This window comes from Triticum aestivum, chromosome 2D (genome assembly GCF_018294505.1).
Source record: "Triticum aestivum cultivar Chinese Spring chromosome 2D, IWGSC CS RefSeq v2.1, whole genome shotgun sequence".
NCBI lineage: Eukaryota > Viridiplantae > Streptophyta > Magnoliopsida > Poales > Poaceae > Triticum > Triticum aestivum.
In genome coordinates, this window is record NC_057799.1 from 651,236,525 (window position 1) to 651,259,921 (window position 23,397).

A 23,397-nucleotide genomic window follows, 5' to 3' on the forward strand; every position below is an offset into this window, starting at 1 on the left:
CTTCCCTGCAGCGATGAGTTCATCGCACAGAGACTTGAGTTTCCCGACGTAGTCGGTGATGGAGGAGTTCCCCTTCTGCAGGTTGGCCAGGGTGATGCGCACGTTGACAGTCTGGGCACGAGTGTGAGACGCAAGCATCTCTGCGATCATGTTCTAGAGCTCCGCCGACGTATGACAGGTAGCGACCTGGATGGCCATCTCACGGGGCAGAGTTGTCAGAAGGTAAGAAAAGACTTGCTGATCTTGAGTGTACCAGGTCTGGAACTCCGGGTTGGGCTTCTTCATCTTGGTTTTGCCATCATATGTGGCCTCTTCAAGGTGCATGAGTGGCACCGGGTGATCGACGTCGAGGTACTGCTCCATGCGGGCACCTCTGATCGCCGACAGAACCGTCGCCCGCCATAGGGCTTGGTTGTTCTTGCTGAGCTTCTCGGAGACGGCGTGCACAAACGGAGATTATGGGAAGGAGTTTGAAGGTGTCGCCATGGATGATCTCGAGAAGGGCTCTGATGACCATGTAAAATCTAGGGTTGGCTGCGTTAAGCGTGGTGCCTCCTGGCGGGGACGCCTTCGTGTTAATATAGATAGAACGATTACAGGATATGGCGCAGGTGGTTGGTTGGTTATCAACTTGTCCTCTACTCGAAGCTATACACGAGATAGAGGATATCCTAGCCAACAACCTGCGCCCCAATTCTCACGAATACAATCACTTCACAATGTCACGATACAACTACGGTCCTACACTTTTAACAACTGTCCCTGCCAAAGATCGTCTGGTACGGGTGCTCTTGGGGTTATATAAATAGGGCCCCAATCAAGCTTACCAAGCTATCAACCTCATTCTTACTTAGTACTACTGCAATTGCAATTGCTGCAGCGCCTCATCTCGCTCTCTACAGCATCATAGAAACAACAGCACTCCTCTGCTCCAACAACCCAAGCAGGCAGACAACATCTTCCCCTCGATCAGCTAATTTGGTGAGTCCCCACCCCTATGTACATGATATGGTTCTATTTGTCTATATGTACTGTTGTTAGTAAATTAATTTGTTTGGTCGACGGCCAGCGGGTTCTGCATGTACATACAAGCTAGCTAGCCATGAGTCATAGCTGATCGATGTGCCTAGCTATTTTAAGAGAACTGTGGTACTCATGAAAAAGTGACCAATTCATGCACTATATTCCTGCTGGTACCTATCTAGCTTTGAGTTTGAATTATGGTTGAAATTCACCTCTAAAATTTTGCAATAAGTATGTAAATTCTTTATGACTAATGTTGAGTCGTATGGATTATACGCACTCTCACCCTTCCACCATTGCTAGCCTCTTCGGTACCGTGCATTGCCCCTTCTCACCTTGAGAGTTGGTGCAAATTAACTTTGCCGGTGCATTCAAATCCCGTGATATGATACGCTCTTTCACACATAAGCCACCTTATAACTTCCTCCAAACAGCCACCATACAGACAGAGGTGGTGGTCTGGTGGATGATTTAGAGAGAGAGAGAGAGAGAGAGAGAGGGAGGGAGGGAGAGACAGAGAGAGGAGACTAATCCTGAAGTGCACTCAAAGAAACATGCTGGCTGGCCTTTGCATTCATGCCCCTAAAAGCACTGCAGGTCCTTTTCATTCACCTTTTCTCTTTTATTTTCTTCCATTCCCACTTTACATTACAAGCTAGACCAGACTACCCACATTCCATGCCATGATGTGCTTGCAATCAGCCTAGATTACAATTGTACTTTCTCCTCAAAAAATGGATCCAGGACATGATTGCACTACACTTATTGTAGATAGATAGATAGCTTTGGTGTGAGCTATATAGGCTGCTAGAGCTAGATTATACAAGATAAATAGCAGCTTATATAAGCGCGTGCTCACCTCTCATTTCAGTGTTGCATTAATGCACCTAGCCTTCTTGTTTGGTCCACAGGCATAATAACATGATTGACCACTCAGTGGACCAGCTAGCGCTATTTTCCTCCTCTCTGCAGATCAGCTGTGACCTCCACACATGCATGTACTAGTGGTAGTAAGTTGAAAATGCTGTGTTCTCGATTTCAGTTCACAAGAGATCCAGCTAGCTACAGGCAGAAAGCTAGATGCTAGCAATGGACGAGCACCATCAAGAGTCTTATGTTCCCCCTGGGTTCAGGTTCCACCCCACAGAGGAGGAGCTGGTGGGGTACTATCTGGCCAGGAAGGTGACCGCCCACAAGATCGACCTCGGAATTATCCAGGAGGTCGATCTCCACCGGATCGAGCCATGGGACCTCCAAGGTACTACAAATTCATCTGAATTTTAGTATAGTTAATTTTCTAGTTTGGACATGGTATTCAGTTGATGCCAGTTGGATGTTAACAATGGTGGCTGGTGCAGAGAAGTATGGTGGCGGCAGGGGAGGACGGGGAGCGCGTCAAGCGGCTGAGGACGAGCAGTCATCGTCGGAGTAGTACTTCTTCAGATGCAAGGACCGCAAGTATTCGAGCGGTACGCGCACCAACCGCGCCACGGTGGCCGGATTCTGGAAGGCCACCGGTAGGGACAAGCCGGTGACGTCATCAAGGAGTGATACGTCCATTTTGCATCATGCTTTTATATCGATATTTATTGCTTTATAGGTTGTTATTACACATTATGTCACAATACTTATGCCTATTCTCTCTTATTTTACTAGGTTTACATAAGGAGGGAGAATGCCTGCAGCTGGAATTCTGGGCTGGAAAATGAGCAAATATTAGAGACCTATTCTGCACAACTCCAAAAGTCCTGAAACTCCACGAAAGTTGTTTTTGGAAATAATAAAAAATACTGAGCGGAAGAAATACTAGAGGGGGCCCACACCCTGACCACGAGGTTGGGGGCGCGCCCTACCCCCCTGGGCGCGCCCCCTGCCTCGTGGGCCCCCTGTTGTCTCTCCGATGCCCATCTTCTGCTATATTAAGTCTTTCGTCTGAAGAAAAATCAGAAGCAAGCTTTCGGGACGAGACTCCGCCGCCACGAGGCGGAACCTTGGCGGAACCAATCTAGGTCTCCGGCAGAGCTGTTCTGCTGGGGACACTTCCCTCCGGGAGGGGGAAATCATCGCCGTCGTCATCACCAACGCTCCTCTCATCGGGAGGGGGCCAATCTCCATCAACACCTTCACCAGCACCATCTCCTCTCAAACCCTAGTTCATCTCTTGTATCCAATTCTTGTCTCCAAGTCTGGGATTGGTACCTGTAGGTTGCTAGTAGTGTTGATTACTCCTTGTAGTTGATGCTAGTTGGTTTATTTTGTGGAAGAACATATGTTCAGATCCTTTATGAATATTAATACTCCTCTGATTATGAACATGAATATGCTTTGTGAGTAGTTACATTTGTTCCTGAGGACATGGGAGAAGTCTTGCTATTAGTAGTCATATGAATTTGGTATTCGTTCGATATTTTGATGAGATGTATGTTGTCTCTCCTCTAGTGGTGTTATGTGAACGTCGACTACATGACACTTCACCATTATTTGGGCCTAGAGGAAGGCATTTGGAAGTAATAAGTAGATGATGGGTTGCTAGAGTGACAGAAGCTTAAACCCTAATTTATGCGTTGCTTCGTAAGGGGCTGATTTGGATCCATATGTTCCATGCTATGGTTAGGTTTACCTTAATACTTCTTTTGTAGTTGCGGATGGTTGCAATAGGGGTTAATCATAAGTGGGATGCTTGTCCAAGTAAGGTCAGCACCCAAGCACCGGTCCACCCACATATCAAATTATCAAAGTACCGAACGCGAATCATATGAACGTGATGAAAACTAGCTTGACGATAATTCCCATGTGTCCTCGGGAGCGTTTTCCTTTATATAAGAGTTTGTCCAGGCTTGTCCTTTGCTACAAAAAGGATTGGGCCACCTTGCTGCACTTTATTTACTTTTGTTACTTGTTGCTCGTTACCAATTATCTTATCACAAAACTATCTGTTACCTATAATTTCAGTGCTTGCAGAGAATACCTTGCTGAAAACCGCTTATCATTTCCTTCTGCTCCTCGTTGGGTTTGACACTCTTACTTATCGAAAGGACTACGATAGATCCCATATTCTTGTGGGTCATCAAGACTCTTTTCTGGCGCCGTTGCCGGGGAGTGAAGCGTCTTTGGTAGGTGGAATTTGGTAAGGAAATTTTTTTATAGTGTGTTGAAATTTACTGTCACTTGTTACTATGGAAAGTAATCCTCTGAGGGGCTTGTTCCGGGTATCTTCACCCCGACCAGTAGAGCAAAGAGTTGCTCCTCAACCTACTGAACCTACTGAATATGAAAATGTCTACTTTGAAATTCCTTCGGGTATGTTGGAAAAACTGCTAGCTAATCCTTTTGCAGGAGATGGAACAATGCATCCTGATGAGCACCTAATATATGTGGATGAAGTTTGTGGATTATTTAACTTGCAGGTATACCCGATGATGTTATTAAGAAGAAGGTCTTCCCTTTATCTTTGAAGGGAGATGCATTGACATGGTATAGGCTATGTGATGATATGGGATCATGGAACTACAAACGATTGAAATTGGAATTTCATCAGAAGTTTTATCCTATGCATCTTGTTCATCGTGATCGCAATTATATACATAATTTTTGGCCTCGCGAAGGAGAAACCATGTTAAATCAATGTTATATCCTATGCAGCTTGGGGGAGGCTTAAATCAATGTTATATTCATGCCCCAATCATGAGCTCCCAAGAGAGATAATTATTCAAAAAATTTATGCTCGGCTTTCTGATAACAATCGCACCATGCTCGATACTTCTTGTGCTGGCTCTTTTATGATGAAGACTATTGAATTCAAATGGAATTTATTGGAAAGAATTAAACGCAACTCTGAAGATTGGGACCTCGAGGAAGGTAAGGAGTCAGGTATGACACCTAAGTTTGATTGTGTTAAATCTTTTATGGATACCGATGTTTTCCGTAAATTTAACACTAAATATGGACTTGACTCTGAGATACTAGCTTCTTTCTGTGAATCTTTTGCTGCTTATGTTGATCTCCCTAAAGAGAAGTGGTTTAAATATCATCCTCCCATAGAAGTAAAAGTATTTGCACCTATTAAAGTTGAAGAAAAGACTATTACTTATAATGATCCTATTGTTCCTACTGCTTATGTTGAGAAACCACCTTTTCCTGTTAGGATAAAAGATCATGCTAAAGCTTCAACTGTGGTTCGTAAAAGAAATATTAGAACATATACACCTCCTGAGCAAGTTAAATTTGAACATAATATTGCTATTGTTAAAGATCTCTTGTCTGATAATATTGATGGGCATGTCATTCATTTCTGTAATGAAACTGCTAGAATTGCTAAACCCTGTGCTAAAGATAAACATAGACCGGTGGTAGGCATGCCTGTTATTTCTGTTAAAATAGGAGATCATTGTTATCATGGCTTGTGTGATATGGGTGCTAGTGCTAGTGCTATACCTCATTACTTATACAAAGAAATTATGCATGATATTGCACCTGCTGAGATAGAAGATATTGATGTTACCATTAAGCTTGCCAATAGAGATACTATTTCACCAATTGGGATTGTTAGAGATGTTGAAGTCTTGTGCCGGAAAACTAAATATCCTGCTGATTTTCTAGTTCTTGGTTCCCCACAAGATAGCTTTTGTCCCATTATATTTGGTAGACCCTTCTTAAACACTGTTAATGCTAAGATAGATTGCGAAAAGGATGTTGTTTCTATTGGTTTGGGTGATATGCTCATGAGTTTAATTTGTCTAAATTTCGTAGACAACACCGTGAAGAGGAATTGCCTAGTAAAGATTAAATTATTGGTCTTGCTTCTATTGTCGTACCTCCTAGTGATCTTTTAGAACAATATTTGCTAGACCATGAAAATGATATGTTTATGAATGAAAGAAGGGAAATAGATGAAGTATTCTTTAAACAGGAACCCATCCTGAAACACAATTTTCCTGTTGAAATCCTAGGGGATCCTCCTCCACCCAAGGGTGATCCCGTGTTTGAACTTAAACCTTTACCCGATACTCTTAAATATGCTTATCTTGATGAGAAGAAGATATATCCTGTTATTATTAGTGCTAACCTTTCAGAGCATGAAGAAGAGAGATTATTGAAAACTCTGAAGAAGCACCTCGCTAGTATTGGATATACTCTTGATGATCTTAAGGGCATTAGTCCCACTCTATGTCAACATAAAATAAATTTGGAGAAAGATGCCAAACCAGTTCGTGATCACCAACGACGGCTTAATCCTAAGATGAAAGAAGTGGTAAGAAAGGAAATACTAAAGCTCCTTGAGGCAGGTATAATTTATCCCGTTGCTGATAGTCAGTGGGTAAGTCATGTCCATTGTGTCCCTAAGAAGGGAGGTATTACTATCGTTCCTAATGATAAAGATGAATTGATTCCGCAAAGAATTATTACAGGTTATAGGATGGTAATTGATTTCCGCAAATTAAATAAAGCTACTAAAAAGATCATTACCCCTTACCTTTCATCGATCAAATGCTAGAAAGATTATCCAAACATACACATTTTTGCTTTCTAGATGGTTATTCTGGTTTCTCTCAAATACCTGTGTCAGTCGATGATCAATCAAAGACCACTTTTACTTGCCCTTTCGGTACTTTTGCTTATAGACGTATGCCTTTTGGTTTATGTAACGCACCTGCTACCTTTCAAAGATGCATGATGGCTATATTTTCTGACTTTTGTAAAAAGATTTGTGAGGTTTTCCTGGATGATTTCTCCGTTTATGGATCCTCTTTTGATGATTGCTTGAGCAACCTTGATCGAGTTTTGCAGAGATGTGAAGAAACTAACCTTGTCTTGAATTGGGAGAAGTGCCAATTTATGGTTAATGAAGGCATTGTTTTGGGCCATAAAGTTTCTGAAAGAGGCATTGAAGTTGATAAAGCCAAGGTTGATGCTATTGAAAAGATGTCGTGTCCCAAGGACATCAAAGGTATAAGAAGTTTCCTTGGTCATGCCGGTTTTTATAGGAGGTTCATTAAGGACTTCTCAAAAATTTCTCGGCCTCTGACTAATTTATTACAAAAATATATACCATTTGTCTTTGATGATGATTGTGTAGAAGCATTTGAAATACTTAAGAAAGCATTGATTTCTGCACCTATTGTTCAGCCACCTGATTGGAATTTACCTTTTAAAATCATGTGTGATGCCAGTGATTATGCTGTAGGTGTTGTTCTAGGGCAAAGAGTTGATAAGAAATTAAATCTTATTCAATATGCTAGTAAAACTCTAGACAATGCTCAAAGAAATTATGATACTACTGAAAAAGAATTCTTAGCAGTTGTATTTGCTTGTGATAAGTTTAGACCTTATATTGTTGATTCTAAAGTAAATATTCACACTGATCATGCTGCTATTAAATATCTTATGGAAAACCTAGACTTATTAGATGGGTTCTCTTGTTACAAGAATTTGATTTGCATATTATTGATAGAAAGGGAGCTGAGAATCCCGTTGCAGACAACTTGTCTAGGTTGGAAAATGTTCTTGATGACCCACTACCTATTGATGATAGCTTTCCTGATGAACAATTAAATGTCATAAATGATTCTCGTACTGCTCCATGGTATGCTGATTATGCTAATTACATTGTTGCTAAATTTATACCACCTAGTTTCACATACCAACAAAAGAAAAAGTTCTTCTATGAATTGAGACATTATTTTTGGGATGACCCACATCTTTATAAAGAAGGAGTAGATGGTGTTATTAGACGTTGTGTACCTGAGCTTGAACAAGAACAGATCCTACGCAAGTGTCACTCCGAAACTTATGGAGGACACCACGCTGGAGATAAAACTGCACATAAGGTATTGCAATCCGGTTTTTATTGGCCTACTCTCTTCAAGGATGCCCGTAAGTTTGTTTTATCTTGCGATGAATGTCACAGAATTGGTAATATTAGTAGACGTCAAGAAATGCCTATGAATTATTCACTTGTTATTGAACCATTTGATGTTTGGGGCTTTGATTATATGGGACCTTTTCCTGCCTCTAATGGATACACACATATTTTAGTTGCTGTTGATTACGTTACTAAGTGGGTAGAAGCTATTTCAACTAGTAGTGCTGATCATAACACCTCTATTAAGATGCTTAAAGAAGTTATTTTTTCGAGGTTTGGAGTCCCTAGATATTTAATGACTGATGGTGGTTCACATTTTATTCATGGTGCTTATCGTAAAATGCTTGCTAAGTATGATGTTAATCATAGAATTGCATCTCCTTATCACCCACAGTCTAGTGGTCAAGTAGAATTGAGCAATAGAGAGCTCAAATTAATTTTCCAAAAGACTGTTAATAGATCTATAAAGAATTGGTCCAAGAAACTTGATGATGCATTATGGGCCTATAGAACTGCATATAAAAATCCTATGGGTATGTCTCCGTATGAAATGGTTTATGGAAAAGCATGTCACTTACCTCTCGAACTAGAACATAAGGCTTATTGGGCTATTAAAGAGCTCAATTATGATTTCAAACTTGCCGGTGAGAAGAGGTTGTTTGACATTAGCTCACTTGATGAATGGAGAACCCAAGACTATGAGAATGCCAAATTGTTTAAAGAAAAAGTTAACAGAATACAAAAGTGTGAGTTTCATGTAGGTGATTATGTATTGATATACAACTCTCGTTTAAGATTTTTTGCAGGAAAACTTCTCTCTAAATGGGATGGTCCTTACGTTATCGAGGAGGTCTATCGTTCCGGTGCCATAAAAATCAACAACTTCGAAGGCACAAATCCGAAGGTGGTGAACGGTCAAAGAATCAAACATTATATCTCAGGTAATCCCATAAATGTCGAAACCAATGTTATTGAAACCGTGACCCCGGAGGAATACATAAGGGACACTTTCCAGAACGTTTCAGACTCCGAAAAGGAATAGGTAAGTGGTACGGTAAGTAAACCGACTCCAAAACAGTTCTAATGGCAATTTATCTCTGTTTTGAAATATTTAGAAAAATAGAAAAATAAGAAGCAGTCCGGGAAGGACACGAGGTCCCCACGAGGGTGGAGGGCACGCCCTACCCCCCTGGCGCGCCCCCTACCTCGTGGGAACCTCGTGCACTCTCAGGACTCCGTTTTCTTGCACGTTACGTATTTTGGTTGGTAAAAATTCATTATATAATCTCCTGAAGGTTTTGACCACCGTATCACGCAATTATCCTTTGTTCTTGTTTCGAGCTGTTTTCTGTCAGGGTTGTCAAGGCCAGGCATCATGTCGTCCCCCTCCTCTGACAATGGTGACAACGATGCATGGCTAATGAAGATAGAGCTGAAGAGGAAAGAACCCATGGAGATCAACAAGGATGAAGGGATCAAGAAGGCCACGGAGGACCAAGTTCCGGCAACAGAAGACATCCTTCAACTTGATCACAATCTTCTTACCCCAACTGAGATCGAAGCTTTCAAGATGATTGAGCTAGCTCGTATACAAAACAAGTATCTCACACGTGAAAATATTGTGTTGAAGGAGCATATAATCGCACTCAAGGGCATTATCCGCAAGCTGGAGGACCTCTTACGCTCAATGTGCGACTATCCATCATCACCTCCATCTTCTTCACCAACAAAGGAGACATAATCACATGGGTATGGGCACTCCCCTTGGCAACTGCCAAGCTTGGGGGAGGTGCCCCGGTATCGTATCACCATCACACTCCTATCTTTACCGTTTTTCTTAGTTCGATCCTCTTAGTAGTATCTTGATCTAGTAGAATAAAGTTTTGGTATGATCTAGTTTTGAGTTTTGCTTTATGATCCCTCTATGTAATCGAGTCCGTGAGCTATATAATAAATATTAGTGTTGAGTCAAGGGCTTGATTATTTTGCCATGATTTTGAGTGAATAAAACAAAAAGAAAGAATAAAAAGAAATAAAAAGAGATCATATTGATCTTATGGAGAGTAATGACTTCACATATAAAGAGTATGATGATTAAAAGTTGTTGAGAGTTGACAAACATAGTTCTGGTCATCGTTGCAATTAATAGGAAGTAATAAAGAAAGAGAGGTTTCACATATAAATATACTATCTAGGACCTCTTTTATGATTGGGAGCACTCATTAAAATATGACATGCTAAAGAGTTGATGTTGGACAAGGAAGACAACGTAATGGGTTATCTTTTCTTATATCTGAGATAAAGTATATTGTCATGGATCATCCAACATGTTGAGCTTGCCTTTCCCCCTCATGCTAGCCAAATTCTTTGCACCAAGTAGAGATACTACTTGTGCTTCCAAAAACCCTTAAACCAGTTTTGCCATGAGAGTCCACCATATCTACCTATGGATTGAGTAAGATCCTTCAAGTAAGTTGTCATCGGTGCAAGCAATAAAAATTGCTCTCTAAATATGTATGATTGATTGGTGTGGAGGAAATAAGCTTTATACGATCTTGTGATGTGGAAGAAATAAAAGCGACGGACTGCATAATAAAGGTCTATATCACAAGTGGCAATATAAAGTGACGTTCTTTCGCATTAAGATTTTGTGCATCCAACCGTAAAACCGCATGGCAACCTCTGCTTCCCTCTGTGAAGGGCCTATCTTTTATTATTACCTTCTACCTTATGCAAGAGTCATGGTGATCTTCACCTTTCCTTTTTACATTTTATCATTTGGCAAGCACAGGATGTTGGAAAGATCCAGATATATATATATATATATATATATATATATATATAATTGGATGTAAGTTAGCATGAGTTATTATTGTTGACATTACCCTTGAGGTAAAAGGTTGGGAGGCGAAACTATAAGCCCCTATCTTTCTCTGTGTCCGATTAAAACTCCGTAACCACAAGTATTGCGTGATTGTTAGCAATTATGAAAGACTAAATGATAGTTGAGTATGTGGACTTGCTAGAAAGCTCTGACATAGACTCTTTCTGATGTTATGATAAATTGCAATTGCCTCAATGACTGAGATTATAGTTTGTTAGTTCTCAATAAAGTTTCTGATTCATACTTTGCATTTGTGAATAGATTATTACTTGAGCATAAGAAATCATATGACAATATCCATATATGTTGCTGTTATAAGAATGATCATGATGCCCTCATGTCCGTATTTTATTTTATGGACACCTCTGTCTCTAAACATGTGGACATATTTATCGTTATCGGCTTCCGCTTGAGGACAAGCGAGGTCTAAGCTTGGGGGAGTTGATATGTCCATTTTGCATCATGCTTTTATATCGATATTTATTGCTTTATGGGCTGTTATTACACATTATGTCACAATACTTATGCCTATGCTCTCTTATTTTACTAGGTTTACATAACGAGGGAGAATGCCAGCAGCTGGAATTCTGTGCTGGAAAAGGAGCAAATATTAGAGACCTATTCTGCACAACTCCAAAAGTCCTGAAACTCCACGAAAGTCATTTTTGAAAATAATAAAAAATATTGAGCGGCAGAAATACTAGAGGGGGCCCACACCCTGGCCACGAGGGTGGGGGCGCGCCCCCTGCCTCGTGGGCCCTCTGTTGGCTCTCCGATGCCCATCTTCTGCTATATGAAGTCTTTCGTCCGAAGAAAAATTAGAAGCAAGCTTTTGGGACGAGACTTCGCCGCCACGAGGCGGAACCTTGGCGGAACCAATCTAGGGCTCCGGCAGAGCTGTTCTGCTGGGGACACTTCCCTCCGAGAGAGGGAAATCATCGCCATCGTCATCACCAACACTCCTCTCATCGGGAGGGGGCCAATCTCCATCAACATCTTCACCAGCACCATCTCCTCTCAAACCCTAGTTCATCTCTTGTATCCAATTCTTGCCTCCAAGTCTGGGATTGGTACCTGTAGGTTGCTAGTAGTGTTGATTACTCCTTGTAGTTGATGCTAGTTGGTTTATTTGGTGCAAGATCATATGTTCAGATCCTTTATGCATATTAATACTCCTCTGATTATGAACATGAATATGCTTTGTGAGTAGTTACGTTTGTTCCTGAGGACATGGGAGAAGTCTTGCTATTAGTAGTCATGTGAATTTGGTATTCGTTCGATATTTTGATGAGATGTATGTTGTCTCTCCTCTAGTGGTGTTATGTGAACGTCGACTACATGACACTTCACCATTATTTGGGCCTACAGGAATGCATTGGGAAGTAATACATAGATGATGGGTTGCTAGAGTGACAGAAGCTTAAACCCTAGTTTATGCGTTGCTTCGTAAGGGGCTGATTTGGATCCATATGTTTCATGCTATGGTTAGGTTTACCTTAATACTTCTTTTGTAGTTGTGGATGCTTGCAATAGGGGTTAATCATAAGTAGGATGCTTTTCCAAGTAAGGGCAGCACCCAAGCACCGGTCCACCCACATATCAAATTATCAAAGTACCGAACGTGAATCATATGAACGTGATGAAAACTAGTTTGACGATAATTCCCATGTGTCCTCGGGAGCGTTTTCGTTTATATAAGAGTTTGTCCAGGCTTGTCCTTTGCTACAAAAAGGACTGGGCCACCTTGCTGCACTTTATTTACTTTTGTTACTTGTTACCAATTATCTTATCACAAAACTATCTGATACCTATAATTTCTATGCTTGCAGAGAATACCTTGCTGAAACCGCTTATCATTTCCTTGCGCTCCTCGTTGGGTTCGACACTCTTAATTATCGAAAAGACTACGATAGATCCCCTATTATTGTGGGTCATCAAGGAGCCGCAGCGTCTTTGGCATGAGGAAGACGCTCGTCTTTTACAGGGGCCGCGCACCCAATGGTAGGAAAACCGACTGGATAATTCACGAGAACTGTCTCCATACCAGCGAGCACGCTCCCACCCAGGTGAGTAATTCATCAACAAACCTTCTTCCTGATCAGTTGCTCTTTTTCTTTAGAGAATTTGACGTTGATGATAATGGTGATGACGTAGGAGGAAGGTTGGGTGGTGTGCAGGGCATTCCAGAAGCCAACCCCGAACCAGAAGCCATCTTACATGTTCCCAGCATATGCTGCCGCTCCGGGCCTCGGGGCCTGCTACGAAACGCGGCCCAGGCTGCACGACCAAGGCGGTGACCTCTGTTACCAGCAGAGCGCCGCATCCATTGCCGGAGTTGGCGGCCTCGGCTTCCCCGGCCAGGGTACCCAGTACTCCTCCGAGGACGCGCTGGAGTGCAAGAAGGGCATCTTCAACAACATCCCACAGCACATCGAGGGCCCACCGCCGCCGACCGCATTTGGTGGTTGCAGCGAAGCCTTTCCTGGTTGTAGTGAAGCCGGATACGACGTAGTCCAGCAGGAACTGGCGGCGGCCGGCATCAACTAGAACTTCCTGGACAGCTTGTTGTCAATATCGCTGCTCCACGACTCCTCCGCAGCTAGTGCCGCCTCAAACCTTCAGCTTCCCCTAAACAAATCTTCGCTAATTTATGAGCGGCATAATTCGCAGAATGTTTAACGGACGTAACTTTTAAATCCTTAAATGTACGGAGTAGCACTTTGATCTCCAGCTGCTGAATGGTTCCTCCCGGATTCAGGTAGCATGTCGATCACCATCTTCCATGTAGATTTGCTTCTGACCCCTTGATTTGTTGGTCGTGTAAATATAATGGAATGGCGGGAGTAAGATTCCTGAACATTTTTTATATTAATGAATATTTTTTAAATGCAAACACGAAAGAGAATCGGAACAAATAAAAAACCAGAAGAAAAGTGAGGCTTAAATAAACTCAACCAAAAGCCAAAAATAGAATCAACGGAACATATTAGTGGCCAGTGAAAATTAGCTGCAACTGATCGATACATCGTGAAAGAGCTTGTGATTTAAATCAAGCACTAAGGGGATGCAATGAATTGAAGTCAGTGACCATCGCCCCATATGCATACGAACTTAACCCGTATGACCTCACCACGGAGCCCTGGCCCAGGTTAAAACCACCAAGGCATGACTCCAGCGCTCCATCTTCCCAGTCACATACACCATCCCAGGGGTATGAATTCACATCTGGTCGAGATCGAATGACGGATTGTCCCACCGAAGTATTCACGGAGACCCCAAGACTCTTTTATCCGAGAGATTGATTTTCGAGAGCAGGTGTAGAAACATTTCCATGAGCAAGTCTGCTGCCTTGTGGCTCAAGAACAATTGGGTGTATAATACTTCTTATAATGATAGGAACGCATACTCGAGAATTTACAAAGCACTGCATTGCTCAGCAACCTTTCCATGCACATACTAGCGAAGCCCGACTCCAAGAACACGCACCATGTGCTTCATATCATACACACACTACGCATGACATCCTTAAACAAATTGAATATCACAACACAGACTCTAAATGGTGACTTGAGAATACATAACACATCTGTTATGCAAGAGCAAGTAGCTAAGTACAAACAAAATGGCTTGAAGGCCAGCCATAACATGGCAGTTGATAAAGCATGAATACAAGAGATGCCAGCCCTGCCATCCCTATCAAAAGCCACAATTTGGAACAAGCTAGTTGACCGAGTGACCTAGCAACTAGGCATCACCCACATGACCGGAATCGACGTAATCGCCCACACAAAGCTCACCCCCAAAGATATTAGAATTGGAATTCCCAATGACCACTTTCATACTTGCAAGACTTGTACATAATTAATAAGAAATTAAAAATGGTATGAACATTGTCATAAAGTAGCATGTCGGGAAAATAAAGCATCACGAAAGTATGTCAAGACATGGAATGAGACAACCCATACACATGGAACAAGTGAAACTCAAATAGAGACTTAGGAAACGAAGTACCGATGTTCACAATATGGATACACATTAGGTCACATCAAGACTTGGGTTAAATCAACCCAACCCAAGTACAATTGTCTCGATGGATTGTCAGTTAGAGTTGGCCAACCACAATTGACAAAATCCCATCCACACCAACGCTCTCATCGTTAGTGATGGCAGAGACCCACAAGTAGGTGATGACCATAGAGGAACCCGCCACCAATCCATCTGTTGGAATCAAACCCCGACAATCAAAACTCACTTATATTACTAAGAGAGTTCGGCACTAAAATCTCTTCGTAGGGGGCTCATCAACACGTCTGGACTTGATCCCATCCATATTTCCCTAATAATAATAAATCAGATATTGCCTCTGGTTGTACGTCGTCGCCAATTTTGCAGAAACGTCCCTGTAATTTTTGGTATTCAACCCGCGATCCTTTTTATAAAGTGAGAAAACGTTTCGAGCCCAGATCCGGCCCGCCCAGCCCCGAGTGCCGCCGCCGCCACGACCAGCGCCCGCAGCGCGCTCGACCCCGAGCTCCTCCGAGAAATTGGATCTTTTGCCCCACTTTACTTCTCCATTGGATCATTTGCCCCCCCTAGAGGCTACCGGGTGAGGCCCGGGGCCACTGTCATTGAGACAATCAAAGGGCAAATCATCCAACCCTAAAGTGGGGCAAATCATCCGATCCCCGCTCCCGGGCCTCCCTCGCGCGTCGTCCGGCGACCACCCAGGTCACGCCCCCGCGCCCCTGCCTTCTCTCTTTCCTCTATCTATCTCTCTCTCTCTCTCTCTCTCTCTCTCTCTCTCTCTCTCTCTCTCTCTCTCTCTCTCTCTCTCTCTCTAATCTCCTTGTCTCTCCTTCTCTCCAGGAGCTCAGTGCCAGCGCCATGGATGCCCAGTCCTCGAGCTCTCCTTGGAGGTTCGAACGCCGCCACGGGACTTTCACCGGCCAGATCCGGCGCCTCCCTCCAGGATCCGCGCGCCCTCCACCTCCTCTACCCGATCCGGCGCCGCCCAACCCGCCATGACCTCCACCATGGCGCCCGTCGAGATCCTGTGCATCCTCTCCGTCGACGCACCATCGTCGCATGAGGACTTGGATGCCTGGCTCGTTGACAACCTCCCCCAAATCCTACAGGAGGTTCAGGTACAACATCTACTTGATTGATTTCTGAATTCCACTTCTTTTTTGTGCCTGTATATGCAATTGAGAGAGACTCTTCTTGATGATCTTGTGTGCCAAATCTTACATGTGCAGTTTGAATGTGTGATACGTTGTGTGATCCAGCGACAAAATTCAGTTAGTGCTGCTATGTATCAGTCAAGGGAATGGTACAGAGAAGAGAGAATGAGGACAATACAAAGTGAGTGAGAGAGTGTGAGTGATTCATGAAGGGGTATAGGCTTTGTACTACTACTTACAGTATATTGTACAAATAAGGAAGTGGGTAGTGTGCTATCTTTGTTGTGAAAAGGGAAGATTTCTTTCCTGACTCATGTACTGGTGGATTGATGATCTAACGACCATATGAATGATTAATGAAGGATAACATGCATATTCAGTTCTCCTCTCAATTTTTATTGTGCCAAGCTTGATCTTTATCCATCTAACTGACTGAAAGTACCTTCTAATCACTACTGTACGCATATGTTAGTTAGTTTGACAGTACACACCACACAAAAAGCAAAAAATGAATTCTAGGGGGATCCGCGTCCGGTGGCTGCGGACGAGCGGCGCTGGGTAAAATTGGAGTGGAGGTCTGTAACTAACTTCACCTTAATTAGGGGCTCTGGATGCATCATCGGCATACTTAATTTCTTCAGACATCTCACCTTTTCCCGATCTCTTAGTCAGTTCCCATCCATAGGAAGAGCTGCTACATGCTCCTTTATCTGCTCACAGTTTCCCTTTTCTTGAGTTGCAATATTAAAGTTTGGTTTCAACGCTTGAGCCCAAAGTCCTGTGCAGCGTGTCAACTCTCAACACCCCTGCATGAGCCCCAAGGCACCACATGATTCCTATGATACACCAACATTGGTTCGGTCCTACATTGCTGAACTAATCTTCGTATGATATATGACATTGGGCAATTTTCTTTATAGCCTGCGGAAGCAGGCAGTGTACTTAATCTAGCTTCAGTTATAGAAAAATCTGACAATGTAATTTGATCCGGATCTTGACTCCAATCTCAGGACAGGACAATGTAATTTCTTTTATATGCAGCTTGCAGTCTTTGCGTCCCGGTGGCATAGAAATTAGGGTCCTATGCATACTAAATGTGCAGCTTGGCATGGCTCTTAGCACACACACAATCCATCAGATGAACAGGAACACTCTTGGAGTACTCCTGTATTTCCTACAGCAATATTACTTACATTTAGTTTGGTGCCGTCGTGGAAAATTCATATGGGCGTTCCGCAGCGTGTTCAGAATAATACTTTGCAAGGGTCAACAGCTCGACGTCGAGCAGCAGCAGCAGGTTCTGCAGCTTCGACGACCCCGATGAGTCCGCGATCGTGCTCAACTCGTACCAGGAGGGTGTGGAGGAGTTTCCCCTTGAACTCCATGACCTGATTCTAAGGTTCGTAATTTAGCCTTTTTTGGCTGTTGATTACTCCTTTGGTTCTTTAACCATGTTCTGATTAATGGTGCTTTGGAACTCTTGTGGTCTGTAGGTCATTGTTCTACTGGCAATCACTTCACCTGAACGGCTGGACCAGATGATAGTGGATATACGCAGTGCAGTATATTGCTATAAGGTTCCGTATTAGCTTTGAGTGATTTTACTCTTATTGGTATCTTGACAAAGCTTGAATTATATGCTGGTGTCTTGATAGATACAAGCCTCCCTCTTCTGCCCTTCTTTTCTCCATCCTCTGCTGGTCGCTAGCACATGTGAATCGTTCTCGTCAAGAGCATGCTTGTGACATCATTACTGTATGTGATGCAGGGCAAAAGGATGTTGTCAAAAGGTAAAAACACATTTAATCATTTCCTATTTTTTTCCTTGCCCGTTTTCGCCGTCATATACACTGCATCTCCCACTGTAACGGATAGCCAAATTTGTATTCTTGAAAGTTTTAATCATCTCTATTGCAGCTAAGTGTTCAAGTGCGATCTCTAGCCAAGTTCCCTTTGTTGTTGTGTTGTATTTTGAGGAAAGGTGGCCGAGCAGCTCGTGGCATCTGTGTCACGCCTGCTCTGCCGCTGCCTTGACCCGCCGACGACGTCGCCGGTTGAGCCGCAAGGGTGCAAGATCATCGTGGGGCCCATTGCATGGGCGTCGGGTATGCTTGATTGCCATGTTGTAGGCGAAGGTGCTAGAGCTTGGTGGTGTGTTTGTGATGTTTTTTTTCTCCCGATGCAACGCATCGGTTGATTTATTCATGCATCTGTCGATTTACTCTAAATTTTTTTCAGTCGTCAAACATTAACTGGATTGGTTTGTGGATATGCAGTGTGACAAGTCGTGTGAGATGAAGGTGGTGAACCATCTCAATGTGAAGCCAAGTATGTCATGGATTTGCCATGGATGATGGAAGACTGGTCAGGGTAAAAGTTTGAGCTGTCAAATTTTGTGTGACCGAGGTCCTGGACGGTCAAACCTAAAAAGTTCAGTGAAGATTCAGATTACATATGGATTCCTTTTTGTTGCCTACAATGCTATAATCACGCTAACTATGTGCATGGTGTGTACCAGAGATGATTCAAAAATTGCTTGCCAATAGGCAGCTGGATGTCAAGGAGGCCGAAGCCCATTGTGCCAAAACTAACACATTAGAATCTTTCAATTTGCTGCTACGATATTTCAAAGTAAGAACACGATGATGCAAAGGAATCTTATTATGTAGCCATATGTAATCTCAATTTGTTGCTATGTATAAAGTATGATAGGAGTAGGCCCATATAGATGTGTATCCATTTTTGCCTTCTACTGATCTATGACAAAGGGGATGTGCTGGACTAAGTGGCCGTTGCTATTGAAGCAAAGGAGTGGAACTCACAATTTTTCAATCAATGGAGGTTATCTTTCATATGGATTTTATGATTAGATACTTGCAGATGTGTGTCACTTTCTTAGATCATGTTTGATTCTTAAAATTTTAGATGTTTCATGTAACCATCAATTATGCTACCGGCAGTCCCTGTACATTCTTTTTTACCCGCTCTAAAAAATTATCTCGGTTTATAACCATCATACATTTTAATGTATAAGTAAGATTATGAGTTGATCCAGTGCCGAAAATAATTCAGTTGAACATGTTTTTTCTAGCAGTTTTAGGCAACAATTCATCTGCATATGAAGTTTGATTCCATGTGAAGTCTATGATTGATTTTTTCTGGGATTCTTCAGGTTTGATTGGTGAAGCTACATTCAGCATAGAAGACATGTTTATTTGTAGGGAATTTTTGCAGGTACAATCCATCCAGCCATACATAAAACTGATATTCTCATTCTTTAACAATGTGTGCATGGCCTCTACTCTGTCGTGTGTTGAGAAAAGGCTCTGTCGTGCGTTGAGAAAAGGCTGGACATATACTGTTGTTTGTATAACCTTACTTTGTAAAATAATCTGTGGTAACAAACATGTTAACAAGGGCGCAATTTTTTTTCTATACATAATTTCAGAAGTACTCCCTAAATATATGACGTTTTGGTAATTTAATTTGAACCACCAAAACGTCAAGGAAACAGAGGGAATACTATTAACTTTTTTGGCTGATTTCCCGAACTAAATCGCTAAAGCTTTTTGAACCATTTATTTTTGAGCTACGGAGGAGAGCAAATATTATTCATGGTATGTTGTAATTAAGAAAGAAGAGTGATTTAATGGGAAGATAAGTATTGCACCGATAAAATATCTATGTCACTAGCCTGATTCTCGCACCTTGTATTCTCCCGTTACAACGTCTGGGCATTTTTGCTAGTATCATATTGTACGTCCTTCCACGCGGCGCTGAGCAGACAAGCGTGCTGGACGACACCATGTTAAGGAGCTCATGGTAGTTTGATTCCACTAGAATCGGCTGCACGCCCCACTGCAGGGCTAGCTGAAATCCTTCCATGTAGGCACTAAGCTCTGCCTTGAGTATCGACCCATATTGGAGAAGGGATCGGAGTAATGCTACACCTGCGTAAGGGATCTTACATGACCTACGTATGATCTTGCCATTGTACTCCGCCCAAGCCTCACCTACTTTCTGGTGGTGCGAAGAAAAGTCACAGGAGAAGAGAAGAATATTCCTGTCCGTTCGTCCATGATTTCCGTTAAATAGGTAGATGACATGTCTTGAGCATGTATTGTGTATTGCACGTATATTGAATTTGTGACCCATCTTCTAATCTTGTAGTTGAAGTAGAGGCCTTTCCTTGTATTATATATATACGTGCACCAGCACCCCATCAATACAACGTCTATTGTAATGCATACTTTTATGTCTACATGGTATCAATTTTTAGGTTCTGACCTAGCTTTCCGCTGCCGCCACGCCTCCTCACGCGCCACCGCCGCCGCATCTCCCCTGCCGCCGCCTGTCCACTCCGCGACGCCGCCGCAGCTTTCCCCGCAAGCCGCCCGCGTGATTCCACACGCCGCTCCAATCGCGCGCTGCACGCTGCCTACCCGCGCGCCGCCCGTGCAATTCCATCGCACGCGCCGCCGCTCGCTTCTTCCGTGCCCACTAGCGCCAACACGCTATCACGCCGCTAGCCGCCAGTGCCCGATCGCGTCCCGCCGCACGCATCCATCCATCTATTAGCATTAGCATAATTCATCCATTAGCATAATTCATCTAGCTTGCTTGCTAGCCGGTTGCACGTACGTGGTGATTCTACTTGCATCCATCTAGTACTACTACCGATTCTTCTACTCGCAGCAGCCACCCCGGTCTGCCTTCTCGCGCGAGCCGCCGCCCCCGCCGCGCAGCGCCGCCGCCACCGCCGCGCAGTGCCTCCCCGCCGCTGCGCCGCACCTCCCCGCGCGCGCCGCCGCCGCCGCTTTCCACTGCCGCCCGCGCCGCGCAGCGCCTCCTCTCGCGCGCCGCCGCCGCCGCTCACTTCCTCTTCCTGCCGCTTCGGACGCCTTTCATGGACTCTCCGGGCTACTTCACCATCTGCGGCGGAACCGTTCCACCGGCCGCGCCGATCCAGTCGCGTCCTCCCGCACCCGCCGGGTGTTACCCGTTGTCGCCACCAGCGCCTCCCCCGCAGCACCCGCAAGGGGGAGGGGGCCGCGCAGCCGGCGTGGCGGCGGTCGCCGCAGCCTGCAGCAGCAGCAGGCCCAGGACGCCGGAGGGGGGCGCCACACTATCAGCAGGCTCTCCCCGCTGGCCACGAGGCGTTCATCGGCGCGCCCTTCCAGCCGATTGTCGCCGGCTACGGCGCCCTCCTTGTGCCGCTGCCTCTCGGTGGTTATGGTCCGCCTGTCCCGGCGCCGCCCTATGGGGGCCTTCCGCCGCCGCCGGTACCTGCGCCACGGGACCCCACCCTCCTCGCCGCCCAACACTCCGCGCCGTCGCCGAGTAGCTCTGTCGGTGGTGGCGACTGGTACATGGACTCAGGTGCTACTGCGCACATGGCAGCTCATCCCGGTAACCTAACCTCCTTCACTCCCGTTCACACACCCACTCATATCACCGTCGGCAACGGCTCCTCCTTACTTATTACTCATATCGGTAGCACTAGCTTTCCCTCCACTTCCACACCCATCACTATGTCTGATGTTCTTGTTTCACCAGATTTAGTCACCAACCTAGTTTCCGTTCGTCTTCTTACTCGTGAGAACCCACTTACTGTTGAATTTGACGGTGTTGGCTTTTCTGTGAAAGACGCTCGTACCCAGATGGACCTTCACCGATGTGACAGTCCCGATGAGCTCTATCCCGTGCACGCCGGCGCCTCCACATCCACACCCGTCGCCCTTGCCGCCGGCGTTGACCTTTGGCACGCTCGCTTGGGTCACCCCAACCACACTGTCTTACGTCAAATTCTTAGGAGTTTCTCTTTCTCATGTGATAAGCTCGACGAGCACTCTTGTGAGGCTTGTCGCTTAGGAAAGCACATTCGTCTTCCCTTTAGTGCGTCTTCTTCAGTTTCCACTTTTCCGTTTCAATTACTTCATAGTGATGTTTGGACATCTCCCATTGCGAGTAACACGGGCTATCTCTACTACTTGGTGATTTTAGATGATTATTCTCATTATGTGTGGACTTTTCCCCTTCGTCGTAAATCCGATGCTTTAGCCACACTCACCGCCTTTTATTCCTATGTCACCACCCAGTTCGGTCGCCCCATACTCGCACTCCAAACTGATAACGGAAAAGAGTTTGACAACGTCGCTTTTCGCACACTTCTCGCCTCTCACGGCACCACATTCCGTCTGACTTGCCCATACACTTCCCAGCAGAACGGCTGCGCCGAGCGCATTCTCCGCACTCTTAATGACTGCGTTCGCACGTTACTCTTTCACTCTAACGTGCCCGCTCGGTTTTGGCCCGATACCCTCGCTGCCGCCACTCTCTTAGTTAACATTCGTCCGTGTCGCCCTCGGTGGAACTACGCCCCTCACCACCTTCTCTTCGGCACACCACCGTCCTATGATGGTCTCCGCATCTTCAGGTGTCTCTGTTATCCAAGCACCGCGTCCACCACGCCACACAAGCTCGCACCACGATCTGTCCCATGCGTCTTCCTTGGCTACCCCCCTAACACCAAAGGTTACCGGTGCTATGATCCTGTCACTCATCGTGTGTACACCTCGAGGCATGTGTACTTTGTCGAGACGGTGTTCCTTTTTTTTCAGGTTCCTACGGCTTTGGCCCCTTCGGCGCCGGCCCCCGCGCCCCCTTCATGGAGCGATGCGTGGCGGCAGCCCCCGGCGCCCCCCCGGCACGGTGCCCTATACCGCCACCACCTGGCTTTGTGACTCCCTCCCCCGAGGTTGATTCCGAGCGGGCCCCCGGGTCCCCTTCTCCCTCATACGAGGTTGAGCCCGGCACCCCGCCCGCCCACCCTGCGACGGGCTCGACGTCATCCTCGCCCATCGCCTCTTCCGCAGCCGGCTCGGCCGACGCTGCTGCCGCTGCGGCCCCCGCCGCCGCCGCCGCGGCCCCCCCAGCCGCACCGGGTGCCCCCGCCGCCGCCACCCCCGCCGGCCCTGCTGCCCCGCCACTTGGCTTGACACTACTAGGAAAAGGGTTATAGATAATATGGACACTAATGGCGCACCAGACATGCGGTGCGCCACTACTATATAGCAGTGGCGCACCGTGTGCTGGTGCGCCATTAGTGTGATAGACACTAATGGCGCACCACAACCATGGTGCGCCACTACTAACATTTTTTTCTTTCTTCCAAAATACTAATGGCGCACCACAAACATGGTGCGCCACTACTAACAAAATTTGTTTTTTTTTTCAAAAATACTAACGGCGCACCGTGGCACAGTGCGCCATTACTAGTTTTAACTAGTAATGGCGCACCAGCCACCCCGTGCGCCACTACTATCATTTTTTTTGCAAAACTACTAATGGCGCACCGCCAGCTGGTGCGCCATTAGTAACCAGAGTTACTAATGGCGCATTTGTTGGTGGTGCTCCATTAGTAACCTGGGACCAGCTAGATATTTTGG

General features: G+C 44.9%; 1 pseudogene; it reads left to right on the forward strand.

Moving 5' to 3' along the window:
- Nucleotides 1-2,103: 2,103 nt before the first annotated feature.
- LOC123056190 (NAC domain-containing protein 20-like) lies at nucleotides 2,104-13,448 on the forward strand (annotated as a pseudogene).
- The last annotated feature ends 9,949 nt before the right edge of the window (nucleotides 13,449-23,397 follow it).